General features: G+C 45.5%; 1 protein-coding gene and 1 pseudogene across 6 annotated transcripts in view; one reads left to right on the top strand and one right to left on the bottom strand.

The window, feature by feature from the left end:
• Positions 1–25848, bottom strand: part of BLOS2 (biogenesis of lysosome organelles complex 1 subunit-like protein) — a 76046-nt gene that overhangs the window by 5324 nt on the left and 44874 nt on the right. The gene's annotated exons all lie outside the window — the stretch shown is intronic.
• Positions 13528–15677, top strand: LOC147425304 (uncharacterized; annotated as a pseudogene).

Genomic DNA, 25848 nt, shown 5'->3' with positions numbered 1-25848 from the left:
CTAAGGGAGTAAGTTGAGGAAAAACCGAAAACTTTGAAATCTACACAGGAGCGTGCAAAGAAAGGAAGACAAAGGCAAACAGGTTCTAGATTTTGTGGGAGCGACCCTAGAGCAGATGGATAAGAGTACAGAGCTTTGCAGAGAGTGGGACAAAGTACGCGATCAAGAAGTCCTTGAATCATTCGACGGAGGAGACAAGGCACTCGAATTGGCCGCTCGACTAGGAATAACACTTGAAGAAATGGCACCACAAATGGATGCGGTTTTAGTAACACGGAAGCATGATGTCGCCATTATACATGTCATTGGTAAATTATGGTTGCATTGTTAGGGGCATCTAGGACACAAGGACTTCTATATCATGCCATTAGAGGGGTTTGATGTATTCTTGGGAGTACCCTGGCTCCACAAAAACCATGTCGCGATCGACTATTCGGCTAGGAAAGTAACATTGAAGAATGAAAAAGACAGAGAGATCATCCTAGATGTAAAATTAAAAAGCGAAATAGTTCCACTTGTATCGGCCTCTTGACCCAAAACCGTAACACCCCTTTTGGTATTTCTTCTCTATTGCTCTTGACAAAGGTACAACTACCAGGGAGAGCCGCTTTGCAATCTACACATGCTAGATCTTCTAGAGAGTGTCAAAGGTGCAACGGAAAGGGGTGAATCGAGTAATGAACTTGTCTACAACCGCAAGCAAACCACCTCTCCGTGACGGGCAGCCAATAGATATCGGATCTATCACGACGGATCTCCTCTTCGTCAAGCTCCTAGCGTGTACCACCCACTGAACGGGCACACGAACTCACCGCACACGATGCAACACCGAGAGGGTGTGTACACCACAAAAGAGAGAGAGCACTAGGTACAGAGAGAGAGAGAGAGAGAGAGAGAGAGAGAGAGAGAGAGAGAGAGAGAGAGAGAGAGAGAGAGCAAGGTAAAAACGCCAGTAGAGGTAAGATCGACGTGGAGAGAGAAAACGCTAGAGAGAGGAGTCGCCGGCACACCAAACTAGCAGACAGAAACGCTAGAGATAGATAGATTTCATTATCGTCCTCGGAGGTCAAATATGACCTATGGGACAAAGAGAACATACATTGTCGGGCTCTTGCTAAAAGAGTAATGGAGAACATAACTAAATGTGGATACAACAAAATTGTGACATATGTCACTTGAGAGGGGAAGAGGAAGTGGGTAAGGGAAATGGCTTGGGGGTTTTTGGGACCCGAAACTCCTCAGTGATAGCCTTGCCACCTTGGTATACGGCCCATTTGCCTGCTGCTCATGCATCTCATTATTTTTGAAGCTCTTGCTTCTTGACTTTAAGTTGAGCGAGTGTTAAGGCCTCACTAATCCAGATTTTAGTGCCCTCGTGGAGTCGTGCTTGTTGTAGAAGCGCGATGCGTGCCTCTTTATATTTTAAGACAAGAATGCCTTGGTTGATGCGACTGTTGTGGTGAACCTTCTCGATTGTGTCGGGGTCGAACCTAGTTGGGTGAATGGCTTGGTTGAGCTTTGCTAGAGTCACAGAGAGAGAGAGAGAGAGAGAGAGAGAGAGAGAGAGAGAGAGAGAGAGAGAGAGAGAGAGAGAGAGAGAGAGAGACCCAAATGCTGGATCTCTGCACTGAATAACATGCCAAAAGTACAAGGGGTTGGTCTGCATATATAGGCAATCTCGAAGTCTGCCCTACCTAGTGCAGAAATCCCACGATCCCAATAAATGGCCTTAAATGCTAATATGTCCTGAGATACTTGAGCCACCACCGGACAAGAATCTTAACTCTAACACCCCCTTCTCAGCTCCTGGATGGGAAACGAGTCCAAGGGAGCTGGCATGAGAGAATACTGTCGCCTGTGGAAGAGATTTGGTGAAGATGTCAGCAGGGTTATCCAAAGTCGGGAGGTACTCTAGGCAGATAGAGCCATCCTTGGTCTTTTCACGAACAAAATGGTACTGTATCTCTATATGCTTGGTCCGGGCATGGAACAACAGGTTCCTTGTGATGGCTATACAACTCTGGTTGTCTGAGTACATAATGGTCGTCTGCTACGGAAGGCCCATCTCCAAAAGTGACCTTCAAATCCACACTGACTCACATGTAGCACTATAAACAGCAAGGTACTTTGCCTCTGTGGAAGACAAGGCACAATTGTTAGTTGTTTCTTGCTGCTCCATGAAACTACTCCTGTGCCAAAAGAAAAGGTATAACCTGTAGTCGACCATCGTCCATCTAGATGTCCACCCCAATCCGAACACTCCATCCTCGTAGTGTCACAAGGCGGGCACCACGTGCCAATAGAAAAGAACAGACTAAAAAGACTTTTAGCACTTCAATAACAACTAAACTGAAAGAGAGAGACGACATGCGACACGGAGTGGCGGAATTCCACCCCAGAGAGTATTGGCTCCAAACCTTGGCGCCCCTTTCAGTATTTCTTTATATTGCATCAACACAATACAAGCCGGTACTCCAGACTCTGCACCTTCTCCATGAAGCATGCCAAAGAATGAGCCCTAGCCTCATATTTAAAGGCCCATGGCGTAAAAAGCAGTTTACATGAAAACCTTTCAAACTCAAAAGCTTCTGGTCCAAAAAGCAATGCCAAAAGCTAACAACGTACATCACGGAAATCCGTACAGCCTGCAACGTCATCAGCCAGCGCAAAACGCGAAAATCTCCTTGTTGCCCTTAGGGTGAGGGTTAGGGTTTCTGCAGTTTTAGGGTTTCTAGCAACAAAATTAGGGTTTGCAGGTTTTAGGGTTAGGGTTTCTAGAATTAGGGTTTGCAGGTTTTAGGGTTAGGGTTTCCAAAATTAGGGCTTGTAAGTCTTAGGGTTAGGGTTTTCAGAATTAGGGTTTCAACACTTAGGGTTTTTGGCAGAAATTAGGATTAGGGTTTTTGCTCTCGGGCAGCCACGTCATCACTTTGTGACAGTTTAGGCCCCTCGGCCACATCTGTAAGTTGGCTCCATTCTTTAGGCTTTGACATGTCAGCAGTTTGTTACATCTCCCCTTCTTGAAAGAGAGTAATCGTCCGCGATCACAGCATATTTGAAAAACAACTCAAGTTAGCTCAAAAATTTCCGAGGGTCATTCCGAGGGACATTCCAAGGGACAATCAGTTTGCCCTTTTTATTAAGGAGTTAGCTTCTCCTTTCGGCTGTTTTGATCAAGGAGTTAGCTTCTCCTTTCTGCTCTTTTGATCAAGGAGTTAGCTTCTCCTTTCGGTTGTTTTGATTAAGGAGTTAGCTTCTCCTTTCTGCTCTTTTGATCAAGGAGTTAGCTTCTCCTTTCGTCCAGATCAGAACTCTTGACATTCTGACGTAGTAAAATTAACCATCACACCTAGACCGTACTGATCTTCCACGGGTGTCTTGATGCACTAAAATTACCTACCTAGGCAATCTCATCCCATTAGGAATATTCACTAATTGGCACATCACAATGCAACACAAATGCTTACATATGCATGTTACAAGACATACAAACATAAAGCCGTCGATGAACACTCCTCACGCATAACCTAACAAGGTCCAGGCCGGGAGATATTCAACGACTCCCTCATCACTCCTCCCGCATAACCTAAAAAGGTCCGGGCCGGGAGATATAGAGGCGTTTTACAACCAAACGCCCCGCAGACCGCAGCCTGCGTCGTTTGGAGGTGTTGAGAGTAACCACTACGCAGACTTCTTCATACTCCTCCCGCATAACCATCCAGGTCCAGGCCGGGAGTCACAACAACAATTATTTTACAAGCATACAACCAAACGCTCCCCACGCATTGGCCTGCGTCGTTCGGAGGTTTTCAAACATACAACGCTCCCCAAGCATCGGTCTGCATCGTTTTGAGGTTCAAACAAAATACCAAAACAATATTTCTCACTTCTCACTCGGGAGTAAAATCACGAATCATTAAAACCAGTATCAAACCAGAGTCAAACAATTCAAATCGGCACCAAAACACGTTCAAAACAGATACCATCCATTTCAAACAAATTCCAAACAGGATCACAAAACAAGATCAAACAAAACTCAAACTTAAAAAGCAATCTCGACATCAGTCGAGCTCGAAAAGTCGACTGACTTTCCATCTTGAAACCTACACCAAAAATTAGGGTTAGGTTCCTTCCATGAGGTCATAGCCGAGCACAGCATGGTCCGTCAGCTCTTGGACACACACTGTTTCTTTGGCGGCGATGGTAGTCCCAAGAGAGCAATCGCACTAAATCTCTAAGGTCACCTGCTCTTGAAGAGACATCTACTGAGAGATGTCAAGAAATTTCAAGATATAATCTGCTATGGTTTCCATGGCAAGCATTTCAAGATACCCCACTCCGCCAGAAGTTGCACTACGAAGGAAGATGTCAGAAACCATATAACTTCGGGTAATTTTTTTAATTTTTTTTCTGGAAAGCTTGCCAAGTACCGAGAGTATGCTGCTTGGTAGCTGTAGACATCAACATCTGCATGACATTGCTTCTGAAAAAAACAGTGGCTTGAAACAAATTTGGATCCTTCTCTTGCAAGTGATCTTAATTGGCTTATGCCCTGTAAGACATGAGCGGTGAAGACGGGAGCGCGCCCGATGCGCGATGAAGTAAGGGTGGGAGTGGCTAATAACTCCGGGTTGGAGGGTGAAGATACCTCAACTAAAGCTCTGTCTGCTCTTTTGTGGGACCGGTATGCTTATAGAAAAGCACACGCCTGATGCTCTGATACCACTGTCACAAGGCGGGCACCACGTGGCAATAGAAAAGAACAGACTGAACAGACTTTTAGAACTTCAATAACAACTGACTCAAAGAGAGAGACGACACGCGACACGGAGTGGCGGAATTCCACCCCAGAGAGTATTGGCCCCAAACCTTGGCGCCCCTTTCGGTATTTCTTTATATTGCATCAACACAGTACAAGCTGGTACTCCAGACTCTGCACCTTCTCCAGGAAGCATGCCACAGAATGAGCCCTAGCCTCATATTTAAAGGCCCTTGGCCTAAAAAGCAGTGTACATGAAAAGCTTTCAAACTCAAAAGCTTCGAGTCCAAAAAGCAATGCCAAAAGCTGCGAGCGTAAATCACGGAAATCCGTACAACTTGCCACGTCATCAACCAACGCAAATGCGAAAATCTCCCTGCTGCCCTTAGGGTTAGGGTTAGGGTTTCTACAGTTTTAGGGTTTCTGGCAGCAGAATTAGGGTTTGCAGGTTTTAGGGTTAGGGTTTCCAGAATTAGCGTTTGCAGGTTTTAGGGTTAGGGTTTTCAGAATTAGGGTTTCAGCAGTTAGGGTTTTTGGTATAAATTAGGGTTAGGGTTTCTGCTCTCGGGCAGCCACGTCATCACTTTGTGACAGTTTAGGCCCCTCGATCAGATCTATAAGTTGGCTCCATTCTTTAGGCTTTGACATGTCAGCAGTTTGTTACACGTAGAATGATTTGGGAGTCTGTACCTCCAGCAGCATAGTATATGCCTAATGACTTGGGTCACCTTCAAATACCGCAGGATCCGAAGAGTCTGCTCCATATGTGACTTGACGGGTTTCTGCATGAAAAAATTGAAAAGACCCACCAGGAAACTGACATCAAATCGGGTGTTGAGAACCTAAATGAGAGGACCAACCAGTTTTCGATATTGTGTAGCATATGCTACAATAGGGAGATCAAACTGTGACAACTTTTGACTGGGATCCATGGGAGTTGAGATAGGTTTGCACTCGATCATACCAAATGCTTCCAACAATTCTTGGATGTACAACTCTTGAGAGAGAAAGATGCCTTCCTCTGTCTACCAAACCTTCAATTCAAGAAAACGAAGAAGCAAGCCAAGATCTGTCATCTCAAACTCCTTTGCCAAGGTTGCCATAATATTGCGGATGTGCACAACATGGCTACCTGTAATCACACAAGATCGTCGATGTAGAGGATAACAAGTGTCACTAATCCCTCCTCTTGTTAAATGTACAAGTCTCGGTCAGCAGAAGCTCGTCAAAAGGAGTGTCGCAAGCAGAATGATTCAATTTTCTGGTACCACGTTCGAGGAGATTGCTTTAGGCCAAAGAGGCCTTGAGTAACCTACAAAGAGGTTGCTCCACATACACCTCCTCCTCTAGATCACCATTGAGGAATGCCAAAACAACATCCATCTGAAAAACCGACCACCTGAAAAAGGCAACAAGGGAAAAAACAATCCGAATGGTCGCCATCCTTGCGGTCGGTGCAAAGGTCTCCTCGTAGTCTACACTGTTGGGGTTAAGGCCTATGTGCCTTGACCGGTCGCCCAGGTCATGGGCGCCCGCCCACTGTTGCCCTATACTTATAGTGAGTATATTGTATAGGGGGAGCTGCCACTTCACAGTCTCCCCACCCACATTGTGTGTGTGTCTCCTTCTCTCTCTCTCACTCTCCGTCTGTGGTGCTCCCCGATCCACTTCAATTGGTATCAGAGCTATGGTGACCACGGAGAGCACGACGGCTTTGAGAGCTTCGAGGCGATAGCTCGCTCGCTCTCGACAGTAGAGAGATTAAGAAAGCTTGGAAGCTTTGTGAGAATGCAATGGAAGCTTGTGAGCTCAGTTGAAAGTGATGTATGCTCTTGTGGAAGCTCAGAAAGGAGTGTGGAAGATTGTGTGTAAGTGAAGGTGCTGTCCTAAAACTGTGTGCGCAGCAGCACTGTTTTCAGATTCGTTTTTCTCCTTGTAGAATGCAGATCTGAGAATTCTGTCCACGATTCCCATCCGTTTCGACGTGGTCTACAACTTTATAGAAGAAACTTTTTGCAAATTCCTCACCGTTTTGCTGATATTCAGCTCAGACTGACTGTATACAGAAATTCCAGATTTTCTGTTGTCGCATTGTGTGCGAGTTTGATGCACTTTTGGAAGCACGGGAGATGCTTGAAGTTGAGTGCATAAATTCTGAGCTGAAGATGCAATTGCAGCTTGTGTTAAGCTTGTGGTTTGAGGGTTTTTTTGGTAGACTTGGGCAACGAAGTACGGAGGCGTTTACACACCACCGAAGCGGTCTCTTGAGAGACGCAGGTTTTTGGAGCACACAGGTGGAGCTTCTTTCACTGGTTTTCACAGGATACTTTGGCAGTGATTTTGTGCTTGGATTCATGGTCTTTGCGGATGGTTTGCATATGGTTATGGCGCTTGGTTGATGCCTATTATACATGCATTTTGGGGAGCACTTTCAAGTGCCAGTGAGCTCTCTTGAGAGCATTGTTTTCGCATTGATCAAGTTTCCGGATTGCAAATCTTTTGGCGCTTGCTTATGCGCGGTCACTCCGTTGATGTACGTTGAGTGCGGATTGCCATCGTATGTGAAAATGTGGAGCCATTTTGGCATTTCTACTCATTGGCATTGAGTAGTGTTATGGTTTATGGTAGAGATTGTACTTGAGTTTTTTGCTCAGTTTTCAGGGGAAATTCTGTCGGATTTTTCCCAGATTCTCGCCATAGTTTGTGATCGAGTGTTTACTCTCACTTTGACAGGTTTTGTCAGTTTGGACACAGTTTTGTGTTTTTTGTATCCACTCTCGCAAGAGCGAGGAGTTGTGTATCTTTCTTTGCTTGAGACAGTGGTTTGCTCTCAAGTGGGAGAGTCTTGTGATCTCGAGCATTGTTTGCCATAGTTTTGCAGAGCTTATGCATGTATGTTGAGTATAGTTTGATGCGCATTGATTGCTCATTGTATTGAGCTTGCAGGACAATGGTTATTTTGTGTTGATAGCCATTGTGCGTCGAAACTTTGGCGAAATTTTCCCGGGAGTTTTATGCGTATCATTTATGCGATCTAGGTAGAGATTGCGGGTTGCACTCAGCATTTGCGTACGGTGTTCTCTGCAGGTGATGCGCATGTTTGATGGGTCAGACTTTGCGGCATGGAGAGAGTGTATGCTTGATGCATTGACACAGCGAGGGTTGCATCGACCATTGAGTGGTGATGCAGGTAGACCTTCAAACATGTCTGACGATCAGTGGCAGGAGCTAGAGGAGATGGCACTATCTACGCTCTCTTTGCACCTTGCGGAATCTGTATATGCTCTTGTTATGTATGAGACTACTTCGAGAGCACTTTGGCACAGATTACATGATATGTATGATAGATCTGAGTCATCAAGGACTCGTGTGAGACATGTACATTCACGAGTACGCCGACAGGTGATATGTTGGTATTGTGGTCATTCTGGACACGTTAGACGGCGCTGTTTTCGTCGTATGCGGCATCGTAGGAGACATGGCAGTCTCAGAGATGTATGTAGTGATGCCATGGACTCAGTTGCTTTGACAGTTGAGGCAGATGTAGTGTCGAAGTATACTAGTGACGGGGATGTCACTTTTACCTCGAGCTATGCACGAGATGCTATACATGTGGATAGTGCACTCCCTTCGCAGTGGTTGCTAGACGCAGATGCTATGTTTCATGACACGCCGCATCGTGCATGGTTTTGTAGCTATTCTAGCGGGATGCTTGGCAGTGTACGTTTGACCGATGGATCAGTGCATGCGATAGCAGGTGCAGGAGTGAGACTGTCATTACCGAGTGGTGCATCTTACTTGTTACGACATGTGCGCTATGTACCAGATTTGACAGTGAGTTTGATCTTGATTGGTCAGCTTAGAGACTGTGGATGTCAGATTTCGCTACGAGAGCGAGATTTTGTGATGCATTTGGGTTCGCTAGTGATTGCGAGAGGTGCCAGGAGTGGTACAGGTTACCCATTGCATGTGGATCACGTGAGAGACTGTGTTGTCTCTGTGATCATGCAGCCAGGTAGAGAGCGAGAGAGCAGGCGAGTCTCTTTTGCTTGTGGGTTACAGGATGCTTTGCATGGAGTGCAGAGTAGTGACCTTGTTGTGCAGGTTGCGTCTACGGATGCACAGGTAGAGCGGGACAGCTCTAGTGAGTCACAGCAGGATGAGTCATCAGAGGTGATGACAGAGATGACTCACATGGATATTGAGATGTCGGCTATTATGGAGTCATTTCTTGATATGCTTATGCCAGAGCTTGATGCAGATTCAGGACAGATGGATACTCTTGGTACACATGTGATATGTGGTGGGCACGAGGAGTCACTCCAAAGCTCGGAGTCAGAGTGCCATGGTCTCTATGATAGGCGACAAGATTGCCATGAGTTGAGTTCTGAGTTGGAGGTGGCAGAGGTTGCCAGGGTTGCATCAACGTTCGGTGTCCTCATGTACGAGATGTTGATCTCGAGGCCCGACATAGCAGCTGCAGTGGGAGCATTTGCAGCAGGGTTGATTAGTTGTTCGATGACTGATCTCGGCATAGAGCATAGGGGAGGTTTGCAGGTATTGGACCGATACTTGCAGAAGTGCATGAGCTCTTGTAGACTCTTTGCAGAGCTTGGAGCTAGCTCTGTGTGGCTTCCGCAGCAGGATGTTTGTCTATCAATAGAGCCGGATGCACTAGCTCATCGAGAGTCAGTGGGCATAGGTTGAGAGAATATCTCACCTTCTATTAGTTATACACTAGTAGATCTTGCTTAAAGGCACATTGGCCTTTAAGTGGGAGGTTGTTGGGGTTAAGGCCTATGTGCCTTGACCGGTCGCCCAGGTCATGGGCGCCCGCCCACTGTTACCCTATACTTATAGTGAGTATACTGTATAGGGGGAGCTGCCACTTCACTGTCTCCCCACCCACATCGTGTGTGTGTCTCCTTCTCTCTATCTCACTCTCCGTCTGTGGTGCTCCCCGATCCCCTTCAATTGACCAATTGAAGGGGATCGGGGAGCACCACAGACGGAGAGTGAGAGAGAGAGAGAAGGAGACACACACACGATGTGGGTGGGGAGACAGTGAAGTGGCAGCTCCCCCTATACAGTATACTCACTATAAGTATAGGGTAACAGTGGGCGGGCGCCCATGACCTGGGCGACCGGTCAAGGCACATAGGCCTTAACCCCAACATACACCGGGTTTTTGAGAAAAGCCTTTGGCAACTAGTCTTGCCTTGTGCTTGTCCAAAGAACCATCAGATTTGTACTTGGTCGTGTAGACCCATTTGACACCAATCACTTTCCGCTTGGCAAGCCATAAAACCAACACCCAAGACACCCAAGTATTGTTCTTCTTGATCGAATCAAGAAGAGGATCTCTATCCTTGATCACTCTGGACATCAAAGCATAGTAAACCTGTAGTAAAGGGTCATCCACCTCAACAAGTTGAAGTCGCTAAGATCATCATGTAGGGCTTCACGCCAATCAGGTGGAAAATCCGAAGTTGTTGAATCTTGCGAAGTCTCCAATAGCCACTTTGGTAACTTGTTGGTCGAGCTCCCCAGGGGAAAAGCTACTGGTATACCTGGCTCTAACTCGGCACTACGATGAGAACCACTGTCATCTGCATCATCGGGAATGGGTGTATGCTCCTCCAAAGCCCGAGGGACAGGGGTAGGAGAAGAGGGCTCATCAAGAGGCAAATCAAAATCCGGGTCTCCAAGTATCGGCAAATCGAGGGTCGTCGTGGAAGACTTGGGAGCGGAAGCCCCCTCTGAAGGTAAAATCTCGTCGAAGAAGACATCACGGCTGAGTACAATATCCCTTTTCTTTGGATCATAGAGTCGATATCCCTTGGAAAGAGTTGTAGCCAACAAAAATCATTCTCCGGGTTTTGGGGTCGAACTTCCCCCTTTGCTCCTTAGGTACATGGACATAGGCATCGCTCCCAAAAATCCGAAAGTGGGAGACGTCGGACTTCTTACCAAAATAGGCTTCAAATGGTATCTTCTTAGGAACTGAAGAGGTTGGAGATCGGTTGATGGTGTGGACAGCCGTGGCAACTGCCTCTGCCCATAAGGACTTTGGTAAACCTTGATGCTCAATCATGGTCGGTGCCATTTCTACCACTATCCTACTCTTCCGCTCCACAATTCCATTCTCTAAAGGTCAACTGGTATTTGCAAGCTCTCGCTTGATGCCCTGGTCTACACAAAACTGAATAAAAGCATTGGAAGTCAACTCCCCACCTTTGTCCGATCGAATAGTCTTGAAAACTTGATTGCTTTCCTTCTCCACACCAATTCTTGAAGAGGCTAAATGCCTCATGCTTGTGTTGTAGAAAATACACCTTGGTAAAGCGGCTGAAATCATCCACCAACAACATGAATTAAAGAGCCTTGCAGAGGGAAGGGGTCTACATAGGTCCACAAAGGTCGGTGTGAACCAACTCAAATACGGCAATGGCTCAGCGTGTAGCAACCCTCTGAATAGATTCTCAATGTTGCTTCCCACGAATGCAAGTAATGCATTTCCCATGCTTACTCCCAACATATGGTAAGCTTGTAAGCATCTGCTCACGAAAAGCAAGCCAAAGAGCACCATTGTTCAAATGACCAAACATGTAATGCCAAAGACCACATATGGGTATCCGAGTTGATGAAGAAAGAGCATGGAGCCTGTAGAGTCCGTTCTCTATCGAGCCCCCTCTGACCTCTTTGCCGGATTGCCGATCCCGAATAGATATCGAATCCTCTCAGACATAAGATGAAATCCCAACTTTGGAGCAGAAAGTACCTTGGAGGTATGCATACCTCCTCTGTCGTTGGGAATGAGCTCCATGGAATCCTCGCTGTGAATAGGAATTTCAGATTTGTCGCCAATGAAAATGATACAGCAGTGTCGTCGCATGTTGGACAAAAGACCCTTCGAAGGTGTCATGTGCCGTGAGGCACCACTGTCAAGAATCCAATCACGATCATCTCGACCCGCAAGAGCCATCGTAGCCTCCGATGTCCGTGGAGAGTCCATCAAGGGGAGAATCTCCAAATGAACAAAGGCGGGTGGCTGCACCACTGCCGTCGGAGAAGTCGAAGCATCTCCAACTCGCTTTGGCGCATTCTCCAATAATGCCCCTTCTCACCACAATTGTTGCAATGTTGCTCCGCTTCAAGGCCTCACGCTCAGCATCACTCTTCTTGTCTTTGGTGTTGTTGCTTTTCTTCTTACCCTTCTGCTTCTTCTTGTTGTTGGAAGAACTGGTCAAGCCTTCAGAGCCGAACTTCTTCCCTGTATTGAACCGCTCCTCTTGGTCCAATTCCATTGGAATAATCTCGTCCCAAGAGATAGCTCCGCTTCAATCGGCCACTCATAATCAAGGAAGAATAGAAGTTGGTGTACCGAGAAGGCAATTGGGCCAAAAGCTGGATGGACATATCCTCTGAACTAATAAGCTTTCCCACATGAAGTATCTCTTATTGAAGCTCATGCATCTTGTTGATATGATCTTGCATGGAAGAGTGCTTCGCATCCATGGTCCTCAACTGCACCTCAAGGGCTATCCGCTTCATTGGAGAACTCGATCATAAAGGGAAGAAAGCCGATCCCAAATCAACTTCGCATCTTTCATCAATCATATATGGCTAATAACTGATGGTGTATTGTTGAGGATAATGAAAGACCAGATCCAAGCATTGACACGCTCCCATAACTTCGCTCCCATCAAGTCCTTTGGCTTCTGAAAGTCGCTTGAGACAAAACCTCCAAGCTCGTAAGAGTCGAAGACCGTCATCATGGTAGCTTTCCAAAAGGCATAGTTGTCTCCATTCAATTGCCGATCCGAGGGAAAGGTAGGGAGTGTAGTTATCTTGATTCATTGATCACCTACGCTAAAATAGAACTCAAACCAGTCTCCCCATTCCTCGTTGACAGTGGTCTCACCGCTACCGATCCCATCCTCATGATGTAGTTCGTCACCACGGGCTGAATTGGTTTCAGAATCATCACTCCTCTCCATGGTGTTGGAGAATTTAGGCATGTGGTAAGGCTAAGTTGATGTAGAAGTTAAAATCTGAAAATCTGCCCACTTCAGCCGAGATCAGCCCCAAAAGAGTGAAAACAGCAGAAAAAACAGCAAACCGTCTCCTTTCGTCGCGAAAAATCAGCACCACAAACTTGCACAAATCACTGATCCAATTCGAGAGGACGTCGTGGCTCTAATACCATGTCAAAAGTGCAACGGAAAAGGGTGAATCGGGTGATGAACTTGTTTGCAACCGCGAGCAAACCACCTCTCCGTGACGGGCAGCCAATAGATCTCGGATCTATCGCGATGGATCTCCTCTTTGTCAAGCTCCTAGTGCGTACCGCCCACTGAACGGGCACGCAAACTCGTTGGAACGGAGTTTCCCTACCATTTCAGACTGGCTGAAACGGCGTTTTGGAATGTCATTCTTTTAAAACATTTCTGCTTGTGTGCGCCCCTCTTTGCGCTCCTAATCCTATGTGCTCTGCATTGCCATCTAAGGCTATCTAAGTGCCTAATGTCACATGTGACAGTGTGTGGGTTTTATGGGCTGAGCGTGTGCATTGTGTGCGTACCTTGCACGGCTCCTAGGTCTTCACGCACACCATGACAGACCCATATTGGAGGTATGTGACCAAATTGGCATGCTATGGAGGAAGAGGGGGCTCAAAAAAATGGAGATGCAACTTTTGTGGGCTTGAGAAGATGGGGACTGTAACTCGAGTGAAAGATCACCTTGGGCATGTACTTGGCAAGGATATGGCACCTTGTGAACACATCCTAGCTGATGTGAAAATTGGCCTTACAGAGTGGAAAGCAAAACGCTTGGCTTTGGTCGGCATTGAAGAGGAGACTCAAACAAGTCAAAGTGCAAGAGAAGCAAGCCAATTGAGCTCAAAAAGAAGTCGGTTGGAGTCCACAGCAGGAAGTGCAGGTGCGTGATCCATTTCTCATGGAAAAAGGACTCCTTTGCCTAATGTTGATGGAGGTAAAAAGGGGCCGATCACTCTCCAATCTGCAAGCATTAAAGCTAGCATTCAAAAGCAAGCTATGAAGATAGCTACCTGTGAGGTGACACGCCTCTTCATAAGATGTGATATTCCATTCAATGTGGCCAGAACAAAGCAATGGAAGAGGACAATGAGGGCAGTGAGTCGCATAGGATGTGAGTGAGAAGGTCCTTCATTTGAGACATTGCGAACACGAGAGCTTAAGTAGGAGAAGATAAGTGTAGACGCTCAGCTTGATTTCCTGAAGGAAACATGGAAGAAGTATGGATGCAATATTCTTTGTGACAATTGGTCAGACGTGTGCAAGAGAAGTGTCTACAATGTCTTGATTTCTTCATGCAAGGGAACTATGTTTTGGAAGGCCATAGATACTTCAGGTGCTGGTGTCACTATTACAGGTGCTTACATCTTTGGACAAATTAAAAGGATCATCGAGGCGATTGGAAAAGAGCATGTTGTGCAAGTAGTGACTGACAATGGCAACAATTGTGTATCAGCAGGACACATGTTGGCAAATGAGTTTCCTACCATTGTGTGGACACCTTGTGCTTCTCATTCCTTGGACTTGCTCATTGAGGATATTGGCAATATACCTTGGGTAAGTGAGCTCTTTGCTACTGCTAGAAAAATGGTCAAGTTTGTGACTAAGAGGCCTAAAGCACTCGGCATGTTGCGTGCCAATAGTACTTTGGAGCTCTTGAAGCCCTCCTCCACTAGGTTTGGTTACATGTTCATTGTGCTTGAGCGTCTCATTAGAGTGCGGCAAAATCTTATACGCACAATTAGCTGTGATGAATGGCTTGCTTGGAATGACATTACTGAGTTTCGGCGTAATATTTTCGATGAATCTTGGTGGATGGAGACGGAGGCATTGGTAAAATCCCTGAATCCAATCTACACGGTTCTACACATCACCGACATGGCGGGAAGGACATTAGACCTACTCTACAAGTACATAGATAAAATTGGGGAAGCTCTCAGCAGGAAAACATACTTTCCATCGGACAAGTAAGTCCTATCTCATTTGTAGCTACTTCAAATCTCATGTTTTAATTGGCTGAATTTTATTTGCCCCTTTGTTTATGTCATATGTGTCATGCCAATCAATGTCACAAGGTTGATGAGTTGAGAGAGGTGTGGGAATCACGATGGAATTGGTTTCACAAACCAATCCATGTTGTGGCGCATGTGTTACACCCTTTATGGCATAGTGAAGACCAATTTCTGTCAGATGAGCTAGACAAGGGATTTCAAGAGTATGTGGCATAGTACACGCGAGGTGATGTAACGATGGCAAGAAGAATAGAAGATGATTTGTTGGCCTTTCACTTTGGTCGAGCCATTGCAAAGCTTCGGGACAGACAGCTCCAGCATGTCTCATTGTGGGAGAAGTATGGGAATTGTGCACCTACTTTGGTAAATACACTTTCTTAATCCCCCACAATACATTCTAGGCTTTGCCATTAAGCTTTGCAAAACCAAGTGTTTAATGCAGTTGTCCCCCTTTATTGTCATGTGTTGTTTGCAGAAACGCCTTGCCATTCGAGTCCTCTCACAAGATTGTGTTGTTGGTCCTTGTAAGAGAATTGGAGTCATTTGGCCCTCTTCCATACAAAGAAGATAAATAAGCTGACAACCTTGCCACTTGAGCGATTGGTGTTTTGTAATTGCAACTTACAATTGCTCGAGAAGCTTTCTGATTCCCCCGAGCCTACACAGGTCAATGTCGATACAATTGACATTGAGAGGGTGCGTGACATTCCAGATATCCCACAGCACGAGCGTGATTTGTATGCCTTGCTCTATGAGGAGGCTATTGCTCCAGCTCATGATACAAGGGGAGAGCGGCGGCAAGGAGAGTTGCTCAAGTTGCTGGCACTAGTGCAGTTGTATCTTTAGCGAGTTCAAAAGAGTCCTGTTCCTCTTCTTCCAGTGGGGTTGCAAAGAGGATGAGGCTGAGGATGATGCTTACCACTCATATTTGAGCATGATCATTCACATTATGACCTACTATTTTGATTATGGACCCTATCTTATGTTTGTAGTGATTTCAGTAATATGTATTAGACATATTAGGACTCTGACCTTTGACCGGGTTTTATGACATTGATGTTTTGGATCATGGATACTATGAGTCATGGCTTTTGACATTTTGACATGTCATATGTTACAAACTTACATGTATCATATGTGATTGTATCTTGGTTTGACTCATCACACCATGAAGTACTAGGGCTTGTTTAAAACCATTCTAAGAAGTGCTAAGTTGTAAACCAATAGGTTTATACTGGTTTACCGTTTCTATGTTTGAGCATTAAGTTTGTAACGTTTGAATTAGGTCTTCTCATTTTTCAATTTTGAATACACATATGGCCCCTCCTATGATACTTGTTTTATGAAATACATTGTTTACAAATTGGAAATAAAAAGTGTCGTTTCTCAACCATTTATGCCTCGGGCGAAACTCCGAAACACCGGTTTTTCTATTTCTGTTTCGGGTGGTGACTATGACAGAGAGAGATCGCAAGGTATAACACCAGTAGAGGTGAGATCGATGTGGAGAGAGAAAACGCTAGTCACTGGCACACCAAAACGCTAGCAAACAGAAACGCTAGAGAGAGAGAGAGAGAGAGAGAGAGTCCCAGACGTTGGATATGTGCACTAAATAACATGCCAAAAGTACAAGGGGGTGGTATGCATATATAGGCAAAGTGAAAGTTTGCCCCCCCCTACCACAGAAATCCCACAATCCCAATAAATGGCCTAAAATGCTAATAAATATGTAAAACTCACTGAAAATGACCAAGGACACATATTTAGTAGCAAAATTGCAGAAGACACAAGACTCTGACCCCAAGAAACCCTACGAACGGGGATCCCGCCTCATGCCAGCCTACTAGATGAGCAACACAATGAAGTGTACCACCGTGGATAGGTGCATCTACCTCAAGTAAGGCCAAGCACAACCACAAAACAGCCCTCACTCCCTAATCTGCTCCTGGGAGATACTAGAGCCACCACCGAACAGGAATCTAAACTCTAACAGAGAGCTCCCCCAAGGTACTTATTTAAAGGCCCCAAGCCTTGAAAAGCATTAGATATGACAGTTGGAGCAAAGAGCAGATTTTCGTGAATTCTGGCTTGCCATGTAGGCTTCCACTATTCGCAACGCGGTTTCCAATACTTCGTATAGCAGCTTGCCATGTTATCAAGACGCCAATAACTGCTTTAACATGTGTTATAGTGTCACATCGTCACTTTCTGATACTACGTGTGCCACGACATCCCTAAAGAACATCACATTTTTCCAAAGGCATGATGTTGAAGACTTCCATGTCCTAAGTAACCTTGACAATAAGTTGTAGCTTTAGCCTGCCAATGATAGACGTTATGACAACATCATACCCTTGTGCTACCAGAACTGCATCTATTTGTGGCCCCATGTCTTCATGCTTTATCCTAATCAAGCCTCCATCTCTGTCTAAATAAAGTTGGCCTTGGCTCCACTATCAAAGAAGATGAGCGCTTCTTGGTCCTGTACTTTGTCCCACGTCTTACTGAGCTCAACATTGCGATCAGACTAACTCTCAGGCGTCCCATGAAATCTGGAACAAGCTCGGCCTTGGTTTTCCCTTTCTTTGCTCGCTCCTCAACCGCTTTAGATGATTCTAGTTTTTATTCGTCCTTCTACTCCTTTGGACGCTTTGCCAAAATGTGTCCGATCTCTAAGCACTTGCCTTGCTTGTAATACTCTCCCTTTTGCTCAACATACATTTGAGGGGTAGAAGATTTTTTCTTATGAGATTTCTTGGATTTATTTTTATCCTTGGAGGCCTCTTTCTCTGCAACCTTAGTCATTGGTTCATATTTGGTGCAAGGTGCAATGGAAGTGAATGTTGAACTTTGCTCGAGATGAGTGCTCCGAACTATGCTCAAGGATTTCTTTTACTAACGGAAGGGAGAGCCTTCCGTTCCTTTAGTGAGAGAGTGCAATGATCACAAACAAGTTGCATGAAAGTACTGAGACTGAGAGATAGAGAGAGAAGAATACGACACCAGACAAGTTGTCAAACCCTCCTCCAAGGGCCCCCCTCTCGATGGCGAGAGAAGTCTATGCTATTGATTGCACAAATCTGGTACAAGATGTTGATGCAAGTTCGTGAGGCTATGATGCAATGTGGATCTAAGTGTCACAAACGAGAGCGCATAGCAATATAAAATATACTCAGATAAATAAAATTTATCACTTAATATTGAAGCCAGAGGATATAGAGAGAAATAGACAGAGAGAGAGAGATCAAGTGAGAAGATCGACACAGTACAGGGACCAGAAGATGGGCTGATCCCCCCCTGTAATAGTATCTTTATTACTAAGGAGAAGTCTATACAAGCACTTGAACCGAATGTATTACCACGTTCGTTCTAGAATAAGACTTGATGGTTTCCGGAAGCCTCAACTTCCGATTCCTAGGGCAAAACCCTATTCCAAGGAACTTCCGTTCCATATTCCAATTCCTCGAGAATCAAGGTTCTCGCCTCTGGATCTCACCTTCCAGACTCAGGGCATGACATCCCTGCAACTCTCTTTCCCAACTCTATTTCCAGAGTCCTCTTCCCGCAGAACAACTCTGCTTTCCCGGACACGAAGTCCTTACTTTGGGAATCCCAACTTCCGGATGGCAACTTGAGAGACTACCTCTCTTTGATCCGTGGATCTACTTCCCAAACTCGGGTACGAAACCCCTGGGCTGATCCGGCTCTAGTTCCTCAAAGTGTTTTTCTCCTGCAGAGGCTCATACCTTCCTCTGCTCCTACTCCCTCACTAAGAGGAAGTACACCTGCAAAAAAATACTCAAGAGTTCATAACATGAAAATCTTTACCTTCAAAGTCTCGACGCTCGAAACGCAACTCCGTTCTCGAAAAGCAATTCCCCGGAAGAGATCTCTCCATAGAAAATCCTCTCTTCCAATCCTACACACAAAAGAGGTGTGTTCTACGGTTCCTTCTCATAAATCAGCCCCGTCTACGACGTTTAGGGGCTGAAATCAGAGAAAAACAGCAGCTTGTCGGGATGGAAACACGCTCCGTAAGCACTGGGTCTTGGCGACATCTGGTACACTTGGGGCAGCCATGGGCATCACCTGCAACGTCTTCTTTACGGCTGAAATTTGCAGTAGCATCTCCTCCTTACAAAGATTGGTCCTCCTCTCTGAGTAAGGGCATGTGATTCTTTTATAGCTCCTAACCACGAGCACGAATAGCTGCTCGCGTAGAGATCGCGGCCGGTTTTTTTTTCTTTTTGTTGAAAATTTTATTTTTCGTTTTTTTTTTCCACTGCTCTGCCGGAAAGAGAGAGAGAGAGAGAGAGAGAGAGAGAGAGAGAGAGAGAGAGAGAGAGAGAGAGAGAAAACGCTGGCTGATCTGTTGCCTTATTTATCAAATGGCTGCCCACTTATTAAGTGGGCGGTCGGTCACCTTTAAAAATGGTCTGAATCTGTCATTAAAACCTTGTAAGTTAAAAACAATGCTTTCACAGTACTTCCCAGGCGTCCCTGGATGCAATCACATGCACAGTTGCAATGCAGACATAGACTTCCTCGCGAGAAAGCATCTGCTTTCCCGAAAGGCAATTCCGCTTTCTCAAAAAGCATCTGTTTTTCCTCAAAGTTTTCTCTGAATCAATCTTCATTCAAGTGCTTGCTTTTTCCTTGTGCACAATTCTAACACAGTTCAGAATTTCCTCCCGACTATGGATATTCCCTTTCCAATGCACCCGTCACCCACCTTGTGACGCATCAAGAATACCCATCACCTAGTCCTTTCCTACCAAACTTACGGTACAATCTCCTTCACGATGCTCTATGTCACCCATCCTATGACGCATCAGAGATGTCCGTTCCCGGATGGTCAGATACTTCTTTCTGATGCTCCCTATCACCCATCCGATGTAACGCATCAAAAGTACCCGTTCTTGGTGGCCTTACAGATATTCCCGTTCTCAGTGTTCCCGTCATTACTTTAAATGACGCACTAGGAATACTCTGTACTCGGATGTCTCAAGTGAGAAAAGCCCTCTCACTTAAAATTCCAATAAATCATTTAGAATTATTTTTCTGTAAGATAAAGCCAATTTAGCAACATCCCTCTCACTTATAAACAGTTGTCCTCAACTGTAGAGGTCCAACTGAACTGCTCGGGGAGAAACCGGGAAATTTCCAAATCTTACTCAATGGTGAGTTGAGCTGGTCCTTTCTCAAAAAAGAACTTTAAAATTAAATAAACAGAAATTCAAACATTCAATACTTACCTTACCGGTTCATGTCCTTCCTCTAGTACCTCGAGGATATCCTTCACCAATCATCAAACTTACGCGCCATGTAAGAACTCATCATTCGCGTCTTTCCAACAGATCGAAAGTTTCCTCATCCGAGAATCTGTTAACTCAATTCCACCTTCTCAATCCCGAGAAGAATAATCCTCCTAGAAATCAATCTAGGTCTTTGCCCTTGCGCATAACCTTGCGCTATTAGTCCTGAGGATATTAAACCTCTTGTGTCCTCTCGCATAGGGCATGTCGAGAGCATTAAGCTCATGTGAATCTTCATGAGCCAGACAAAGTGTGCCATCTTACCAAAGTAAGCTCTTATTCCGGAGCCTTTGCTTTGGGTAGGCCAATTGTTCTGATCCAAAGTTTCCTTATCCGAGACTCTGTTAACTCGATTCCGTCTTCTGTAACAGACTTGGACACTCCAAGTCAAGAATCAACCGCGACAGCACCAAATAACCACTTCAAAACAATTCACAGATCACAATAGATTTGCACTGGCCCGGCGGAGTTCCGTGCCTAGAGATATTGGCCCCAAAGACTGGCGCCCCTTTCGGTATTTCTTTTTGTATTAATCAATCATCAAAGTACAAGAGAGCGGTTAGGGTTTCACTCTCAGACTCTGCGTCCAGATGCTCTGAGAAGTGAAGCCCTCACCACTTATTTAGAGATACAAGGGATGCCCAAAAGCAGAGCCCCAAAAGCTTTTTAAAATAAAAAGCATCAGTTCTCTCTCTCTCTTAGAGAGTCTTTTCTCTTTTTTTATAAAAAAAAGCAAAATTCGCGTCGCTCATCATTTTTCAAAAAAAAAAAATCAGCCTCCGCGATTTCCGGAAATCATTGAAACTAGTATTAAAACTAGAGTCAAACATTTCAAATCGGCACCAAGACAGATTCAAAATAGATACCATCCATTTCAAACAAAGTTTCAAACAAGACTTTCTCAAACAAAGTTCAAAAGTATCTAACTATAAAACAACTAGAGAGTTCATTTAGGATTTTGTTCGGACAACCGAACTTTGAGGGCGACTGGCTTGCCCTTCTGCATCATAGTGATGGTTCAGTTCCGGACTTGGAGAGTCGCATCATTCTTGTCATGCCAAGGCATGCCTAATAGAACGTCACAATTGCCCAACTTCATGATGTGGAAATCAGCTTTTCCATGATAATCTTGAATAGTCACTGGAAGAGCACCAATGAGCGGTACTACTTTCTGAGTTTGCCCTGTGGCTAGCTCAGCTTCAATTTCTCCACCCTCTGCATCATAATCAAAGTGCATCTGCTTTAAGAATTCTAGATGGATGAAGTTCTCTGTAGCTCTGGGGTCAAAGAAAATAAGGGCTTTGGAACCATTGACTTTGCCATATGCTCCACACAATTCATTTGTACTCTCAAGGCGTATGCCATAAATATCAGGAACTAGTCCAATAGCGGGTCTAGCTCTCTTAGCAGGAGGTGGCGTTGGGGTTCTGTCGACCGTTGGTGCGGGCGTCCGCTCCTCTGGTCTATCAGTGTGTTCGGGACAATTAGAATGATTATGCCCTGTTTGAAAGCATCCAAAGCATCGGCCTTCTTATAGTAAGGTGTCTCGTTGTTGAGGCGTCAAACGAGGCCTTTGCGGTTGATTTTCACGAGACTCTCGAGAATTTGTTCGTTGTTGCCGAGAGTTGTGGTTACTGGCTAGAGATTCTTCTGTGGTAAACTCTAGCTTTCCCTTCCTCAGTTTGTAGCCGACCGCGGCATGGTCCATAAGTTCTTGCATGGTAGAGACTTGCTTGGATAGACAATATTCCTGCAATGGTGATGGTAATTTAATGGTGTATCGCTCACATTGGGCCTCCAAGGGAACAGATCTAAAGAAGCACACCGGAAGGTACACGTCGAGAAACCTTTGGTTATATTCGTCCATGCTTTCAGTGGCAAGCATTTTCAAGTTGCCCCACTCTGCCAAAATCCGCACTTCAAACATAGAAGTCATGTAACTACGTACAAAAACTGTCTTGAAAGCTTGCCAGGTCCTTGGAGCATGCGGTTATGTCGCGATTGAACTCCACCATTGAATAGCATTATCTTTAAGAAATCCCGCTCCTCCAGAAATCTTGGATTCTTCTGTATAGTTCCCTAAAGCATAGATGTTGTCGAATTGCTGTAGGAACTACAATGCTTTCTTGCGATCTTTCACCCCGGAAAAAGTGAAAATGTCACGTGACACATCCAACCCTATGTGTCCGTGGACAAGCTACAGCACGACAAGGGTTCAATCAGTCCAGTCAGTCTAGATTAGAAGTGATCTCGCACTTTAGTGAGTCTATTCGTAGACCGTGCATGCCCAGCCACTTAGTGTAGATGCATATCCTCTGGTTGCACACAACATGATCATCAGTATTCCCACCAGAATCCATTAGAATCAGTTAGGGGATTTTTCCAGTGCATTTAGCCTATTTTCCCTATTTTTGACATTTTTCACTTATTATTTTCAAGTGACTTTCCAACAAAAGTAGGTAGGGCAATTTTGCTAAGTTAATATATAAGCAAACCCAAGTTAGCACTTTCTGGCAGAAGAGGCAGCAGGAGCACATGCTCAACAGGCACCTTCTCAGCAAAACCCCAGCAGGACCATTGGCGTTTTTGGATCTCCATCCTCGCCATACACATGAGCCAACGTTTTCAGCTTGCATCATCGCCAGAAGCCCTCAAAGCCCTGGCGTTTGCAGATCGCTAGCAGCAGTACCCAAATGCATTAGCATTTTTGGATTTCATCAGTAGCAGACCGAGAACAAGCATAGCGTTTTTACTAACGCTCAACAAGCACGTAGCGTTTTTGGTTTTCAACCAATCCTCAGCAGAAGGAGATCAGCGTTTTTGGTTTTCAGCCATTGCCGCATCAGAACAGCAGCATTTTCAGCCTTCTTGGACAACAGACCATTCAGCCCTAGAAGCATTGCAGATACCCCCATTTTCAGCCATAAAAACACAGCCAAAACAGTCATTTTCAGCCACCAAAACAGTCCCAAAATTCAGCAGATAGAAGACCACAGATTTCAGCCATAAAGTCATCGTCGTCGTCATCGGCATAGTCCCAGATTGCATCAGTCCATTGCATCGTCATTGTACCACTTAGTGCAATCATAAGTAAACCACTGTCGCCGACGAGAGTGGGGCCTTCGGAGGAGGGTTTTACAACGTCTCTGGTGTCTTCTCTCTCTTCTCTCTCTATCTCTCAGTCTCATACACTCGCACCCATAATGTCCATTCACTTTGTTTGTGATCATGGCATTCTCTCATTAAGAACGGAAGGCTCTACCTTCCATAAGAACAAAAGGAACCTTGAGCACAATTCGGAGCACTCATCTTGAGCAAAGCACAAACAATCATTCCGCTGCACCTAATGTCACCAGCGTGTGACTACTATCTATCCTTTTTGTTGATTTCTTTCTTATTATCTATTTACTTTCACTTTTTGGAAACACCCCTCGGGAAATCTAACTGCCCTGCATTGCATAGCTAGTGTGGAACTGTCCAGAGGGAGTCCAGGCCTGAGGGCAAAAGAGCACTAAGGTTAGCCAAAGTGGGGTCATTGACTAGCCAAAGTGGAATCCTTTGCTACAGAGGCTACATTTCAGTTTTGGGTGTGGCTGCAGTGTACAAAGGGGGTCGGATGACCTAGAAAGATACAATGGCAGCATCTCCTAAAATTTAGGGAACTGCTATTTGGGACCTGAAAATGTCTTCGCGTCATTACCTGCAGTTTGACATGGGGATCATTTTGTTACTTTGTGGCCAAGTCAACAGAGGCTGCAGGTGAGATATTTTTAGACCCGAGGGTCTAAAGCGAGAAAATGCACAAATGAGTGACACTTGGCACTCTGAGGCCAGTTTACTACTTATAGAGAAGGCAAAAACGTGATTTTCAGCTGTGAGCTCATTTTCAAGTTTCCTGTCATTCACAGGTTAAGAGCTATGGAGTGCTTGCTTTCCCTCCTATGTACAGTGCGGTGCCAGGAGTGATGCCCTGCACGCTACGCACTGTCCTCTCTCTCCCCTATGGCAGTATGTTATGCCCCTCTAGTGGGCTTTTCATTTGACCAATGTACAGTTGTGTGGGTTCATGCGTGATTGCCGAGGCAAGAGCCTCTTGCATAGGTACTGGATTAGCTAGAGGCTAATCCCCCGCAGGTATAGGTGAATTCGGATAGGTTTCACGCCAAAAATCTCGTCCGATTCAAAGGGCAAGTAGCCCTATAGGTGCGGGAGCTCGAGGACTTGCTACGGATGTGACCGGCACGCGAAACGGAGCCCGAAACAGTAAATTACAGCCTGCTGTGTATTTTTGCAGGTTTAGGGTTTTGGCCCTAAACGGTCCCTAATTACCCCAGGAGGTTCGGGGACACGAGGGGACCGCTGTACAGGTGATCTGGCGCATTTTCGGGGCTGAAAACAAAGAATTCAGCGTGCTGCAGATTCTCGCCAGGTTTTGCAAAGTGCCCGTATGCGTCGGGAAAGTCAGTGAATGCGTGGGAATACTGACTGTGAAGGGTCCTAGTATAGTTATGCTGCCGAAATCGGGCCGGAACAGATGAAATTCAGCCAAGTTTGTGCGGGGCAGCTTGTAGGGAACCACAGCGTTTATTCCCTCTTCTGAACAATAAAGAAATACCGAAAGGGGCGCCTAAGTTAGGGGCCAATCTGGTGTCCGTCTACTTATACAGGTGCAATCTAGCAGCCTGTATCCCTCTCCCCTTTGTTGTGTCTTGAAAGTATAGGTAAAGTGGGCGACAAATTGAATGGGTGAAAGCAAATAAGGTTTAAGTCTAAAGCCCTTTTTGAAAGTACAGGCCAGTTTCATGGTTCCATCGACGGGATTAAATCACTTTTTCCCATAGAAGTGAGCCTTGGTCAGGTTGGGCTTGAAAACACAGGGGATCATAGACCAGACACAAGGAATTGCAATTATGGCTGACAGACCAGATGATGTGACTGAAGAGGTTTCCTCTTCACAAGGTCAACAGACACATGAAGTGGGTGAGTCTTCAAGACCACCACAGACGGATATATTCAGGACCCAGTTGGCTAGTGCTGTGGCTATGTTCACACAAGTAATGCAGAACCCGAGGTTTTTAGCCTTTCTGCAACCTTCTCTTCCGTCTCAGCAAGTTGGGTCACTAGATCATATTCGAAAGCCTGTTAAGGCTCAAGCACAGGTGATTCATACTGCAGAGTCAATGGAAACACCTGTACACTTGACGGAGAACATGCAGTCTCCACAACCTGTGCCTAAGGTGCAAGAACAAGTGGCTGAGATGCAAGTCTTTCAAGCTGTACCAGTTCAGCCCGCCACCTTTCAACAGCCTATAGCTGGTTCTAATGGGTAGGGAAGCAAGGGGTAGGGAAGCAACCTACAGGCTATGCAACAAGTCTTCCCACCACCTTCAGTACACCCTGGCTATTTTGGAGGTGGATCGGTATTCCAGAGCATGGCTGGTCATGCACCTGGAAATCAGTTTTACACGCGCCATGTATGGTGTCACGGGCATGCTACCAGGGTTTCAAAGCACTCAGGGCCAATTTGGGATGCCACAGGCAAATTTTGATATGGCTTGAATTACAAATCAGCAACCAAATATGGCATTTCCAGATCAACTTAATTGCGGTCAGGGAACACAAATGAACCCTAACAATGTTCCCATGTTTCAGTCACTTCCATATGACAATTTAACACCGTTGGAGAGGCCAACTCCGTACAA

This window comes from Adiantum capillus-veneris, chromosome 25 (genome assembly GCF_014529385.1).
Source record: "Adiantum capillus-veneris isolate H3 chromosome 25, ASM1452938v2, whole genome shotgun sequence".
Lineage (NCBI taxonomy): Eukaryota > Viridiplantae > Streptophyta > Polypodiopsida > Polypodiales > Pteridaceae > Adiantum > Adiantum capillus-veneris.
Note: the sequence above shows the minus strand (reverse complement) of the source record. Positions and strands in the feature narration are given on the sequence as shown.